General features: G+C 39.2%; 1 pseudogene; it reads left to right on the top strand.

The window, feature by feature from the left end:
* The first annotated feature begins 4,363 nt into the window (after window positions 1-4,363).
* LOC131280217 (dystrobrevin beta pseudogene) lies at window positions 4,364-5,006 on the top strand (annotated as a pseudogene).
* The last annotated feature ends 10,000 nt before the right edge of the window (window positions 5,007-15,006 follow it).

The raw sequence follows: 15,006 nt of genomic DNA, 5'->3' as shown, positions 1-15,006 counted from the left end.
GGGTGTCATTGATGGGAGATGCATGGGTGGGAGGAGTTCTCCAGGGCATGCATATAGGGTATATAGATATGTTGGGATGTCTGTTGGGTATTGACATAGTGAGTAGAGTTTCACATGAGAACTGAGGGAGTACACCCAATGGAAGAGCAAAAATCTCCCAAGTGCAAGTGCAAGGGCAAAGACCATTGAAGAAGGATGGTCCATTGATGGGCCCATGATACTGATGGCTATGCTTATGAGTCTGTGTGCTTGAAATTTCAACTAGGCCTAGAGCTGCAGGGTACCTAAGAGTTACTCCTGAGATGCTCCATGTTTCTCAAATGTAACCCTCTCTAAGCCAAACTCAGCATGTAAATGTATTACCTTCCCCCTAGAATGGGACTCCCAGGGATGAGCCTCCCTGGTGCTGAAGGATTACTATCAGTCACCAGTTGGTGATGCAACTAGAAAAAGCCCTTGAATAGAAGGTAGAAATGGTAAAGACAAATGAGATTAAAAGGCTAAGAGACTTCAAAAATTATTCGGGAAGTCATCAGAGGGATTAAGCTTATGCATGTCTCAGCATGATACCAGAGACAATCAAAGTAGATACAACCCCAGGTAGTGGTGCTCCTGAGGGCTATGGAGACACCCAGGTCCTATGGTCTTGGCAGATGGCTCTGGAGTTCAGTGCCTAGCCAGTGAGCCCTACTTTGGAATTTGTGATCCTAAGTGTGATTGAGTTGGACTCAGATGTGAGCTCTTCTGTCACTTTTACTGAACCTGTGGTTGGGTTTGGGGTTGGTGTATACTCAGGAGACTTGAATCTCTGCACTGTCCATGTCCCACCTGGGCCCTGAGCCTCAGCAGAGTTGTAACATCTATTCTCCAGTTCATTGGATGTACCGAGGTCAGGTAACAGGGATGTGGGAATGGTCAACCAACACACCAGGGAACTGAGAGAGTCTACAACTACAAGTAGAGAATTCCATCCATCAGTCATGTTGGATCTAAGCCCCCTCTGGATTTAGATGTGGAGTGGACATCGCCATCCCAGGAACCTCAGGATGGAGGAATAAAATATGGATTAGAGTGGACTCAGTGGTATTCAACTATTGAATTATTGTGAGTCTAGCAATGGAAGAAACTGTAACATTGATGTGAAGACAGTGGCCATGGGAGTTGCTGAGGGCAGGGAGAGGGAAGAAGAGGTGTGATATGGGGGCATTTTAGGAACTTGGAATAGTCCTGAATGATATTGCAGGGACAAATGCAGGACATTATATATCCCACTGAATACACTGGGAGAGAGTGTAAACTACAATGTAAACTATAGTCAATGCTATGTAGCAGTGCTCCAAAATGTATTCATTAAATGCAATGAATGTACCACACGGATGACAGAGATTGCTGATGTGAGAGGAGGGGGGTGAGGGGAGTAGAGTATTTGGGAACCTCTTATACTTTTTAATGTAACATTTGTGTGATCTATATATCTTTTAAAAGAAAGATAAAAAAGATTAAAAAATATTCTGAGTCATAATGATGTAGTGAAAATATATTCCACCTCATAGTCTTTAGAGAAATGCAAGTGCTGATAAGGATGCAGAACAACTGGAACTCTCATACGTTGCTTGTGGAAATATAAAATGCTGCAATTTGGAAAACAGTTTGGCAGATTTCTATTATAAAAATGAACATGCACCTACATTAGTTAGGAGGAATGTCACTTTTAGGTATTTCCCTGAGTAATGAACACACATGTCCTCTCAAGGTCTTGTAAACCAAAGTTCATTGTAACTGTATTAATTATGGCTGTCCAGAGAAACAGAACCAAAGAATATATATGAGATTTATTTAAGGAATTGAGTCATCTGACCATGGTAACTGGCAAGTCCAAACTCCATAAGATAGTTCACAAGCTGGAAACTGTGATAAAAGTGATAAAAAGAACATTGCACCATTTCCAGGGAAGAGCAGGAGGAAGAGGTTGATAAATTAGTCTGAAATCCCCAGGGGAAGTTGGCTGGGTGAAAATTCCAGTAAGAATTGATACTGAAGTTGAGGCAGAAATTAGGTTTCTAACCTCTGAAACCCTCATGTCTGGCTTTTAACACCTCCAAATGATTGTATTAGGTGACTACTCACATCACTGAGGATATCCTCCTGATTGATTGCAGATGCAATCAAAGTGGTTATAGATGCAGATACATGTAAGAAATACCCTTACAGTTGAACAAACAACTGGACCCTATAACCAATCCAAATTTACACAGGATATTACCCATTACAGCAGTTGTATGCATAGCACAAAATTCAAAACAACAGATCAAGGGATAAGCATTATAGTGTATTCAATGGACTATTACTCTTCAATAAAATGGATGAACTTATAATACACAAAACATTGATGAATTTCGAAAACATGCTGTGCAAAAGAAATAAGAAACAAGGAGCTAAAATGAGATAATTCCCTGTACATGAAACTCTAGAAAAGATAAATCAAATCCACTATAACATAATATAGATCAAGATTTTGTTGGAGCCAGGTTGTGTGAGGGGGAACAAGAGAACTTATTTGGGTGATGGAAGTGTTATTTATCTTTTTGTGGTTGAATGTACATGGAATTATACATTTGTCAAAACTCATTAGTTTCCTCTTAAGACTGATGCATTTTGAGAGGATTGTGGGAACATGGCAGGATTGGGAGCTCCAGAACTCAGTACCAGAATAACTAATAAACAGTCAGGAACCATCCAAAGGGACAACTTTGAAACTTCAGAGGTCAGGAGAACATTGTACAGCATCCAGGGAAGAGTGGGAGAAAGAGGTTGATAAATTGTGAAAGAACTGGACATTTCTCTCACCACCTGGTGGCTATTGGCACCCATCCCCAACTCTCAAGGCTAGGCACCATGGGGTCCAGCCTCTAGCTAGCATGATGACAGAAAGGGACATAAAAATCCATTCCCTCCAAGACTGGGGGGCATTGGCATTCACTGATCATGGTTTTAATTAACAAAGTCAATTGATGGGGGTACAGTTCTGAGGGCAGTGAGTGTTTTAACCCACCCTGAACAAGGGAAGCAGCAGCCACTCTTTCATCCCTGTGTAGTGGCAGTGGAGACTTAAAGACACTGTTCTTCCTCAGAGTTGCATAGGACAGTTATTTGAAGGGCTACATTTGCTGGGAAGACCAGGAAAGCTCAGCTTTGGGGATCCATCAGAGAACTTGGCAACTTTCCTGATCCCATCCCCAGGGCACTTTGGAGGCAATCTGTGCCCTGTTTGTTGACTTCCTGGCACTGTTTTAGCTGGGAAAGACTTATTTGTAAAAGTCGATTCTGACATGCCCAAGTCAACTTCTGTAAGCAGGAGAACTAAAAAATAAATAAAACCTAGCAAGCAAAAGCCCAGGATGAAACAGATACCCAGAAAGACACAAATCAAGACACAGACATCTCAGGGAATAAATCCCAATGCTAACATTTCAAAATATTAAAATGTACAGTGTGCCACAAAAGAGCCCAAGACAAAAGAAATAGAAAATGGTGACCCATCTGAAAAAAGAGGATAAAAATTGAGAAAACACAAATGAAAAAGATAAGAATGTGGACATGCCAAACAAAATCTTTAAAAAGTGATCTTAAAAATGCTCTAGGAGATGAAGGAAAATACAGAGAAAGTAAGAGTATATCAGAAAAACAATGAATGAGCAGCATTGGAAGCCTAAATACAATTAAGATGTTAATCCTATCCAAAGCAGTTTATAGATTCATGGCAATTCCAATCAAAGTCAACAACCTTCTTTGCAGAAATGGAAAACCCAATAATCAAATTTCTATGGAAGGGTAAGGGCCCCTGAATGGCTAAATACATCTTAAAATGGAAGAATGGAACTTATTACAATGCTACAGTAATCAAAACAGCATGGTACTAGCACAAGGACTACATACACACCAATGGATTAAAGTGAGAACTCAGAAATCAACCCTCACGTTTATGACCAAATGATTTTTGACAAGAAGTGAAGACCACTCAACTGGCAAAGAATAATCTCTTCAAAAAATGGTCTGGGAAAAACTGGATCTCCATTTGCAAGAAGAGGAAGGAGGACCCCTACTTCACACCAGATATAAAAATCAACTCAAAATGGATCAAAGGCCTAAATATAAGTACCAGTTCTATAAAACTTCTAGAAGAAAATAGGAAAGCATCTTCAGGACATTGTGTTAAACAATGTTTTCTTGGACTTTACATCCAAAGCACAAGCAACAAAAGAAAAAAATAGAAAAGGGATCCCATTAAAATTTAAAACGTTAGTGCCTCAAAGGACTTTAACATGGAAGGACCTTACTGACGCCGCCTTCTCCAGCTGGGAAGATGATTGAGGAAAGTGGGAAAAAGCAGACAACCATGGCTGAAAAGAGGCAGCTGTTCATAGAAATGCATGCTCAGAATTTTGATGTCATACAACTATCAATTTACAGAACAGCTTGCAAATTATGATTTGTACAAAAACTATGCAACCTTCATCTTGTGGAATGTGACTGAAGCCTTTCAAAATAATGGTCTTAATACACTGGACCATAACACCAAGATCAGTGTGTTCCATCTTAAACAATCACCTCATCCCTCTACTACCAGCTGTACAAGCGCTTTACTTCTACTAACCAGATCAGGGTGGAACAGCCCATCAGCTTCATCCTCAACTTCATGATTGCTGCATATGACAGTGAGGGCTGTGGCAAATTGATGGTATTTTCAGTTAAAGCTATGTTAGCAACCATGTGTGGTGGAAAAATGCTGGACAAATTGAGATATGTTTTCTCCCAAATGTCAGATTACAGTGGTTTAATGATATTTAGCAAGTTTGACCAGTTTCTAAAGGAAGTTCTGAAGCTCCCAACAGCTGTCTTTGAAGGGCCATCTTTTGGTTACACAGAGCATTCAGTCCACACCTGTTTCCCCCAGCAGTAAAAGATAATGCTGAATCTGTTCCTGGACACCATGATGGCTGATCCGCCTCCCCAGGGCCTTGTCTGGTTATGTCTTATCCACAGGCTTGCCCATGTTGAGAATGCACAATGATTGATCCTTACCTCATTCTGATTCTATGCTTTTCCATGTGAATGAAAGTTATATAAGCACTGAGCACCAAGAAGAGAATAGAAGAAAACCATGTAGGCATATTTTTTAACCCAAAATTATGAAATACATTTGATGATTTAACATTAATACATGGGCAATTTAATATTAACACCAGATTATTATTTAGAATTATAAGTATTGGCTTCACTGATTTCACTGCACTGATTTCAGCTTCAGATTGATTTAGGAGTAGTATTCTCTGGAGATCGATACTAAATTGTATAGTTATAATTTGGAGGACACCCCCTGATTAATATTTCCTTAGAAATATCTTGATGACAAAAAGCTTGAATGCCTTAGAAGAAATATTTCCTTTGGATTTCCATTCCTAATTTTACTTGCCTTTTAGTCTGTGGTGATATTGTTATGTTATTTTCCTTACCTAGTGCTCCCTACAACCTCACTTTGATTTCCTAGTTAACATACATTTTTAGAATCAAGAATGAATATCCTTGTCATTGAGATAGATTGGCTTTGTATACAAAGGCTAGAGTTGTTCAAATAAAGATCTGAATGCTTCTTTTTAAAAAAAAAGTTCTTTAGCATGGAAGTAAGATGCAGCCTACACAATGGAAGAAAATATTTGAAAACCAAAAATTCAATAAAGTTTTAATGTCCAGAATATATAAAGAAATCCTTCAACTTAACAACAAAAAGACAAACAATCTGTTTTAGTTTGATAATGCTGTTGATACCAGAAATGGGTTTGTTTTTATGATAGTATGTATTAGGGTAAAAATCTTACAGTTCCAATACTGTGAGAAAGTCCAAATTAAGGCATCATCAGAGATGCCATCTCACCAAATTGCAGCTAAGGGAAATCCTGGATTTCTACTTTGTGACAAGGCAAAATGGAAAGTCTGTCAGGCTCTCTCTCTGCTTTCTCCTTTAGGCTCACTGTTCCCATGCTCAACTGTAGGAATTCAAGCACAATGGCTCATCTCTTCAGCTGCTCTGTGATTTTTAAACTCTGACCTCTTTCTCACCCTCTTGAGGTTTCTCTAATGTTTTGCAGCTATATGAGATCCTGGGGTCTTCACATGTTAGAGTGAAATGGCAGCTCTCTTTCTTTCTCTGTGTGTTTCCACTTTCAGTTCTCCACACATATAAGACACAAGTGAGAGGGCCAAGACCCAACCTGGGTCAAGCCTCACTGACATAGTCCAATCAAATGTCCTCAAGCAATCTAATCAAAAGCTCCCTTAACTGAATCTAACCAAAAGGTCCCATCTAAAATGGGCTTACATATACAGGAGTGGGCTAGCTTAAGAACATAAATTGCTGGAGTCCACAAAAGACTCAAACCAAGTATATCGGTCTGCCAAAGGGGTGCCAATGCAAAGTACCAGAAAGCTGTTGGCTTTTATAAAGGGTATTTATTTGGAGATAAAAGTTTAGCTATAAGTCCCTAAAGAGTCCAACTCAACATTGCTTTCTCACCAAAGTCAGTTGCTGCATGTTGAAGCAAGATGGTTGCTGATCTCTGTGAGGGTCCAGCCTTCCTCTCTGGGCTTCCTTTCCCTCAGCTGCAGGCTGAAACGGGGTTTGTCTCTCAGACTTCCTCTCTCTCCTGACATAGGCCTCGTGTCTTTCTGGGCTTTCTATATCAGTCTCACCTCTCTTCCCAAGGTCAGCTGCACACTTGTCAGGTGAATGATTCATCTCTCCCCAGGGTGCCAGGATCAAAATGAACATAGTCCTCTCTCTTTCTGTGCATCTTCTTGAGCAAGTGTCTATTTAATTATATCAGCCCAATCAGAGAGTGGGGACTCCACCTGAGTCACACCTTACTGACATGGTTGAATCAAAGACCTAATTTTAACAGGTAATTTAATTGAGGGCATCTCAGCTGAATCTAATGCAATCAAAGAGTATCACACATGAAAGAACAGATTAGCTTACAAATTTAATCTTTCTCTTCTGAGGATTCACAAAATTAATCTCAAACTGTCACACCAGGATACAACTCAATTTAAAAAAGGGCAAAAAACTTGAATAGACATCTCTCCAAAAAGATATGTCAGTAGCCAAAAGCACATGTAAGGATGCTCAATATCATTAGTCATCAGGGAAAGCAAATCAAAACCACAATGAGATACCATTTCATAACCATTTGAATGGGTGCTATTAAAAATGGAAAATAACAATGTTGGAGCAGATTCTAAGAAATAGGGACACATTCATGGATGGTGGCAGTGTAAAGTGGTATAGCCACTGTGGAATGCAGTTTGGTTTTTCCTCAAAAAACTCAATATAGAAATACAATATGACCTGGCAATCCCACTTTTAGCTATGTATCCAAAAGAATTAAAAAGAAATTCCAACAAATATTTGTGCACTGATGTTCATGGAGTCATTATTCACAGTTGTCAAAAGATGGAAGAAACCCAAATGCTCATCAACCAATGAATGGATAAATAAAATGTGGTATAGACATATAATGGAATATTATTCAGCCATAAAAAAGAATGAATACATGTAACAACTTGGATGAACCTTGAAAACATCAATTTGAGTAAAATAAGCACTCAGATTGAGACTACTAGTATATGATCTCATTGATTTGAAACAACTAAAATAAGCAAACTAATTCAGTCAGAAATTAGAATATAGGCTACCAGGGGATGGGGTAAGCATAGGGAATGGGAAGTTAAGGCTTAAAATGTACAGGGTTTCTGCATTCCCACCAGCAGTGGATGAGTGTTCCCATTCCTCCACATCCTCTCTAACAATTGTATTCTTCTGGTGTTTAGCTATCTGACAGTATTATGGTAGTAAGACGGTATCTCATTGTAGTTTTGATTTGAATTTCCCTAATAGCTAGTGATTTTGAGCATTTTTTCATGTGTTTTTTAGCAATTTGTATATCTTCTTTGGAGAAGTGTCTGTTCAAATCTTTTTCCCATTTTTTACATGGGTTGTTTGTCTTTTTACTTTCAAGATATAAGAATTCTTTATATATGCAAGATATAGGTCTCCTATCAGATATATAGTTACCAAATATTTTCTCTCATTGTGTACATTCTTTTTTCACTTTCTTGACAAACTCCTTTGAGATGCAGAAGGCTTTAATTTTGAGGAAGTCCAATTTATCTGTTTCTTCTTTTGCTGCTCGTGCTTTTGTTGTGAAATTTGTGAAGCCGTTCCCTATTACATGGTCCTGTAGATGCTTCCTCACATTGCTTTCCAAGGTCTTTATGGTCTTGGGTCTTATATTTAGGTCTTTGATCCATCTTGAGTTGATTTTTGTATAAGGTGTGAGTTGGTAATCCTCTTTCATTCTTTTACATATGGATATCCAGTTCTCCAGGCACCATTTGTTGAAGAGGCCATTCTCTCCCAGTTGAGAGGGTTTGGTGGCCTTGTCAAACATCATATGGCTGAATATATGAGGATCTATATCAGTGCTCTCAATTTGGTTCCACTGGTCAGTGTGTCTATCCTTGTACCAATATCATGCCATTTTCACTACTGTAGCTTTGTAGTATGTTTTGAAGTCAGGTAGTGTGATTCCTCCAATTTCATTTTTCTTTTTCAATATATCTTTGGCCATTTGGGACCTCTTTTCTTTCCAAACAAATTTCATAGTTAGTTTTCTAGTTCATTAAAGAATGCTGTGTTGATTTTTATTGGGATTGCATTGAATGCATAGATCAGTTTTGGTAGGATAGATATCTTAATAATGTTTGGTCTTCCTATCCATGAGTAGGGAATATTCTTCCATTTATTTAGGTCTTCTCTGATTTTCTTGAACAGTGTTGTGTAGTTTTCTGTGTATAAGTCTTTTACATCTTTAGTTAAATTTATTCCTAGGTATTTGACTTTTTTATTTACTATTGTGAATGGTATTTGATTCCTGATTTCCTCCTGATTGTTCATTATTGGTGTACAGATTTTCTACTGATTTTTGCACATTGATCTTGTAACTTACAACTTTACTGAACTCATTTATAAGTTCTAGAAGCTTTATTGTAGACTTCTCTGGGTTTTCTATGATAGGATATCACCTGCAAATAGTGAAATTTTTACTTCTTTCTTTCCAATTTGGATGCCTTTTATGTCTGGTTCTTGCCTCAGTGCTCAAGCAAGTACTTCTAAGACTATGTTAAATAGGAGGTGTGATCGTGGGCATCCTTGTCTTGTTCCTGATTTTAGAGGAAAAGATTTTAGGATTTCGACATTGTAAACGATGTTAGCTGTGGGTTTTTCATGGATACTCTTTATCATGTTAGAAGTTTCCTTCTATTCCGATCTATTGCAGTGTTCTTATCAAGAAAGGGTGCTATATTTTGTCAAATGCTTTTTGTGCATCTATAGATATGATCATGTGATTTTTTTTCCTTCAGTCTGTTTATGTGATGTATTACATTGACTGATTTTCTTATGTTGAACCATCTTTACATACCAGGAAGGAACCCCACTTGGTCATGGTGGAGAATTTGTTTAATGTGTTGTTGAATATGATTAACAAGTATTTTGTTGAGGATTTTCACGTCAAGGTTCATCAGAGAGATTGGTCTGTAATTTTCCTTTCTTGTGGTGTCTTTGTTTGGCTTTGGTACTAGACTAATGTTGGACTCATAGAATGAGTTGGGGAATGTTCCTTCTGTTTTGATTTTTTGGAAAAGTTTAAGCAAGATTGGTGTTACTTCTTTCCAGGACGTTTGGGAGAATTCACCTGTGAAGCCATCTGGCCCAGGGCTCTTCTTAGTTGGGAGGTTTTTAATGACTGATTCTATCTCTTTACTTGTATTTGGTTTGTTGAGATTGTCAATTCTTTTCTCAATGTAAGCTGCTTATGTATTCCTAGGAATTTGTCCATTTCCTCTACATTGTCATTTTTGTTGGAATATAGTTTTTCAAGTTATCCTCATATGATAGTCTTTATTTCTGTGGAACCAGTGGTCATATCTTCTTTCTCATTTCTTATTTTGTGTATTTGCATCTTCTCTCTTTTTTTCTTTGTTAATTTAGTTAAGGGTTTGCCAATTTTATTGATCTTCTCAAAGAACCAGCTCTTGGTTTTGTTTATTTTTTCAAGTGCTTTCTTATTTTCTATTTCATTTTGTTCTGCCCTGATCTTTCTTCTTCCTTTGGGGTTAGTTTGTTATTGTTTTTTACTGATTCCTCCAAGTGTGCAGTTAGTTCTTCAATTTTAGCTCTTTCTTCATTTGTGATGTATGAATTTATGGCTATAAATTTCCCTCTCAGTACAGCTTTTGCTGCATCCCATAAGTTTGGATATGTTTTGTTGTCGTTTTCATTAGTTTCAAGGTAGTTATTAATTTCTTTTGAGATTTCCTCCTTGACCCACTGTTTTCCTAAGAGTGTGTTGTTTAACTTCCAAATCTTGGTGCCAAATCTGGGTCTCTGACCTTTGCAGGTTTTCAGCTTCATTCCACTATGGTCAGAGAAATTATTTTTTATGATTTCAATCTTTCTGAATTCATTGAGACTTTCTTTGTGGCCTAGCATGTGGTCTATCTTGAAGAATGATCCATGTGCACTTGAGAAGAATGTATATCCTGCTGTATTTGGGTGTAACATTCTGTATATGTCTATTAGGTCCAGCTCCTCTAATACATTGTTCAAAGTCTTTGTTTCTTTATTGATTTTCTTTTGAGATGTTCTGTCCAAAGTTGATAGTGGTGTATTAAAGTCCCCCACTATAATTGTAGAGGCATTTATTCCTTTGCTTGGTTTTTCCAGTGTTTGCCTCATGTATTTGGAGGCACCCTTGTTAGGGGCATAGATGTTTATGATTGTTCTATCTTCTTGAAAGAGTATCCTTTTCACTAATATGTAGTGTCCATCTTTGTCTCTCACAACTGTTTTTGCATTTAAAATCTATATATTAATATAGCTACCCCTGCCCTTTTTTGGTTATAGTTTGCTTGTAAGATTGTTTTCCAGTCATTCATTTTCAACCTCCTTGAATCCCTGGGTCTAAGATGTGTTTCTTGTAAGCAGGATATAGATGGGTCATATTTCCTTACCAATCTTCCAGTCTGAGTCTCTTGATAGGTGAGTTTAATCCATTGACATTCAGTGTTATTACTTTCAAGGGATTACTTATATTAGCCATATTTTCTTCGGATTTGTGTTTGTCATATTTTGCTTGATTTTCTTTTCCTGTTTTTGTCTTTTTAGTTGCTCTTACACTCTCCTCTAACTCTGTCTCTCTTGTTTTTTTTCTTTCTTCCTGCAGAACTCCCTTTAGTATTTCTTGAAGGGCAGGATTCTTGTTGGCATATTCTCTTAGTTTCTGTTTATCTGTGAATATTTTGAACTCTCCATCATTTTTGAATCCTAACTTTGCTGGGTAGAGTATTCTTGGAATTTTTTTTTTCTTTTAGAACCTTGACTGTGTTATAACACTGCCTTCTTGCCTCCATGGTTTCAGATGAGAAATTAGCATTTCATCTTATGGAGCCTCCCTTGTATGTGATGGTTCTCTTATCTCTTGCTGCTTTTAGTATTTTCTCTTTGTCTTGAGCATTGGATAAATTGATAAGTATATGTCTTGGAGTAGGCCTGTTGCAATTTATGCCTTTTGGGATTCATTGTGCTTCCTGGACATGTACATCCATCTCCCTCAATAGGTTTGGGAAGTTTTCAGCCATTATATCCTCCAACACCCCTTCTGTCCCCTTTCCCTTCTCCTTCTGGGATGCCTATAATGCATATGTTTGTGTGTTTTGCATTGTCATTCAGGCCCCTAAGTCCCTGTTGGATTTTTTCTATCTTTTTTTCTTCTTCTTTATTCTTCTAAATGTTACATTCAAAAAGTATGAGGTTCCTATATACCCCACCCCCACACCCCACTCCTCCCACATCAACAACCTCTTCCATCATCGTGACACATTAACTGCACCTGGTGAATACATTTTGGAGCACTGCTACACCACATGGACAGTGGTGTAGACATTGTAGTCTACACTCTCCACCATTCCATCAATGGGCCATGGCAGGACATAAATGTCCAGCATCTGTCCCTGCAGCACCACCCAGGACAACTCCAAATCCTAAAAATGCACCCACATAATATCTCTTCTTCCCTCTCCCTACCATCAGCAGCTACTGTGACTATTTTCTCCACATCAATATTACAATTTCTTCCCTTACTAATCACAATTTTTCCCCAGCAGAATTGATCAGTTCTACTATCTGTTTGATTTCAGATGTACTCTCTTCCACATCACTAATTCTCTCCTCTGCCTCTTTGAGTCTGCTGTTATTTGCTGAGAGTGTATTTTTGATTTCTTGAATTGTTCTCTTCATCACCATGATATCCATTATCTTTTTGCATATGACTGCAACTTCTTCTGTGTTCTCTCTAATTGTTTACTTAATATTCTTAATCTCTTCCTTCACTTCATCAAATTGGTTCCTAATATATATTTTTTCTCTCCCCTCCCCCCCCACCAGTTGTCTGCTCTCTGTGTCCATTCACTGTGTGTGCTTCTGTGACGCTTCTATCCTTATCAGCAGCACCAGGAATCTGTGTTTCTTTTTGTTGCATCATCTTTGGTGTCAGCTCTCCGTGTGTGCGGCGCCATTCTTGGGCAGGCTGCACTTTCTTTCACACTGAGTGGCTCTCCTTATGGGGGCATACTCCTTGTGTGTGTGGCTCCCCTACACGGGGGATACCCCTGCATGGCACGGTACTCCTTGCGTGCATCAGCACTGCACATGGGCCAGTTCCACATAGGTCAAGAAGGCCCGGGGTTTGAACCGCAGACCTCCCATGTGGTAGGCAGATGCCCTATCCATTGGGCCAAGTCCATTTCCCTAACATATCTTTTGAGAGCTTTAATTTTTTGTTCAATGTTCTGCTCCTCTTCCTGGTTTTTAGTTTGTTCATTGGATTGGGGCATGTTTTCCTGATTATTGGTTTGGTTTGTAGTTTTTTGTTGCTGTCTGGTCATCATTTTATCTTGACCAGTTTAATCAGTTGCTTAGCTTCTTTGTCTGGTTTGGAGTTTAATTAATTGTTTTTGCATGCATGCTAAGTCTTCTCCTTGTCATTTTTTTCTTCTTATTCTATATCCTTGTTGTTGGCCAAGTTCACTTGAAGGAAAATATTAGGGCCAGAGAATGCAGGAGAAGTAATAAAAGAAAATGAATAATAGTAGTATTGATAGTAAATATTAACAGAGGAACCATGTAAGATCTAGGAGAATGGATATTAGACTCATGTAAGGTATGTAGAGTTACAACAGTAAGAAAAGTAAAGTACATATAATGAGACAGTAATCTGAATATGGGGAGGAATATAGTGTGAATTAAAAGGCCAGTGTGTTCAGGAGAGAGGGAAAGAGAAAAGAAAGGACAATAATATAAGGAGTGAAGACAAGACAGAAAACAGAACAAAGGTATTAGAAATTAAAAGAAATTAAAAATAGAGGGGCAAACAAAGAGGTGTAATGTAAGAGAAACAATCAATGATGGAGGATAGAAAGATGTAGAGGAAAGGGGATATTGGTGGCCAAAATCAATACACACAGAAAAGAGGAAATGGAGGATGAGGAAATACAGCAAATGTGCACTCCCGGCAGCATCTAATGTAAAAAGAATAAAAAAGAAGAGAAAGAGGAAACAAAAAGGGACAAACGGGAATGGGGAAGTAAGCAAGAAAAATAAAAAGAGAAAAGAAAAAAAGGGCCTCTGGGGGATAAAGAAGAAGGGAAAACAAGACAAACCAACCAAAGACTAGGGAAAGTTTCAAGCAAGGAATCCTCTTTGTAGTTAAATAAAGCACTTAGGGATCTGACATTCCCCCTTTCTCCCTTCCTCACTTCCCTCTCTCCCAGGCAGCAGAAAAGCTGCCTGAGAGGTCCAGTAGGAGATTCAAGTGGGTCCTTGTTGAACCAGCTCTGCACAGAAAACAATGACTCTTAATTTCCAGAGAGAGCACGCACACCTCACCAGGAACCCCAAGTATGCTATTGGAAGCTTGGAAAGCACCTCCTACAGTCCCTCCCCTTTAGGTGTGCTGCAAGAGGGCTAGTTGATTTTCTGATTCCACCTTTTCCCAGGCCAAGTTTCCTATTCCAGGGTATTTAGGTGAATTGGGCTTTCTCAGCAGATTTGCCTCTCCTCTCTTCCCAGACTCTCCCCAAGTTAGTTGTTATGCTCCTCCAAGTGCAAAAAAGAAAAAAAAAAGGGGGGGGAGACACCAGAAAATCGAACCTGTATTAGCCAGGTCCCCGCTTCTGCACTGAATCCCTCCCACCCATGGAATCAGTCCAAAACCGGAGGGCTAGGGCAATCCTGGACCTCCAGGAGTGCTGGACTCAGGAATGGGAAGTCTGGGACACTGCAGACCCAGGGTACATAGGTCTGTGGAACACTGGCTACAGGGGCTCAGGAGACAGAGACCTGGGACCATGCATCCAGGGACGATGGGACCCAGGAACACTGCCACACAACTGACAGTTCTCAGGGAACACCAGGGCCACCAGCCCCAGAGGGGAAGAGTACTGCCAGCCCACAGCTTCTGACCTCTGTACTTGTAAGCCACAATTCTACCTTTAGCAAGCACCTCCTCTGTCACTGTCTCTCCAAATTGACATCCACACACCCTCTGCCCTGCAAGCCCTCAAGACAGCCCACTCCTGTGAGACTCCAACCCCACTTGGCTGCCTCTTTGCAGGAGAGACCATAAGGTGCACTCACTCAGATGCCATCTTGCCCCACCTCTCCACCCATTAATTGATAACAATGGGAGTACAGGGTGCTATGCTGTTGAGAAATAAAAAGGATAACCTTGTAAAACTATCTAACTAATGAGCCATTCCTGCCCCCTGCTTCTGTAAATCAGCCCATGAAAGCATGGCCTTGCAGGAGACTATTTGACAAACCACTCCTGGCCC

The sequence above is a fragment of the Dasypus novemcinctus genome, chromosome 10, assembly GCF_030445035.2.
Source record: "Dasypus novemcinctus isolate mDasNov1 chromosome 10, mDasNov1.1.hap2, whole genome shotgun sequence".
In the NCBI taxonomy this organism is placed as follows: Eukaryota; Metazoa; Chordata; class Mammalia; order Cingulata; family Dasypodidae; genus Dasypus; species Dasypus novemcinctus.
Note: the sequence above shows the minus strand (reverse complement) of the source record. Positions and strands in the feature narration are given on the sequence as shown.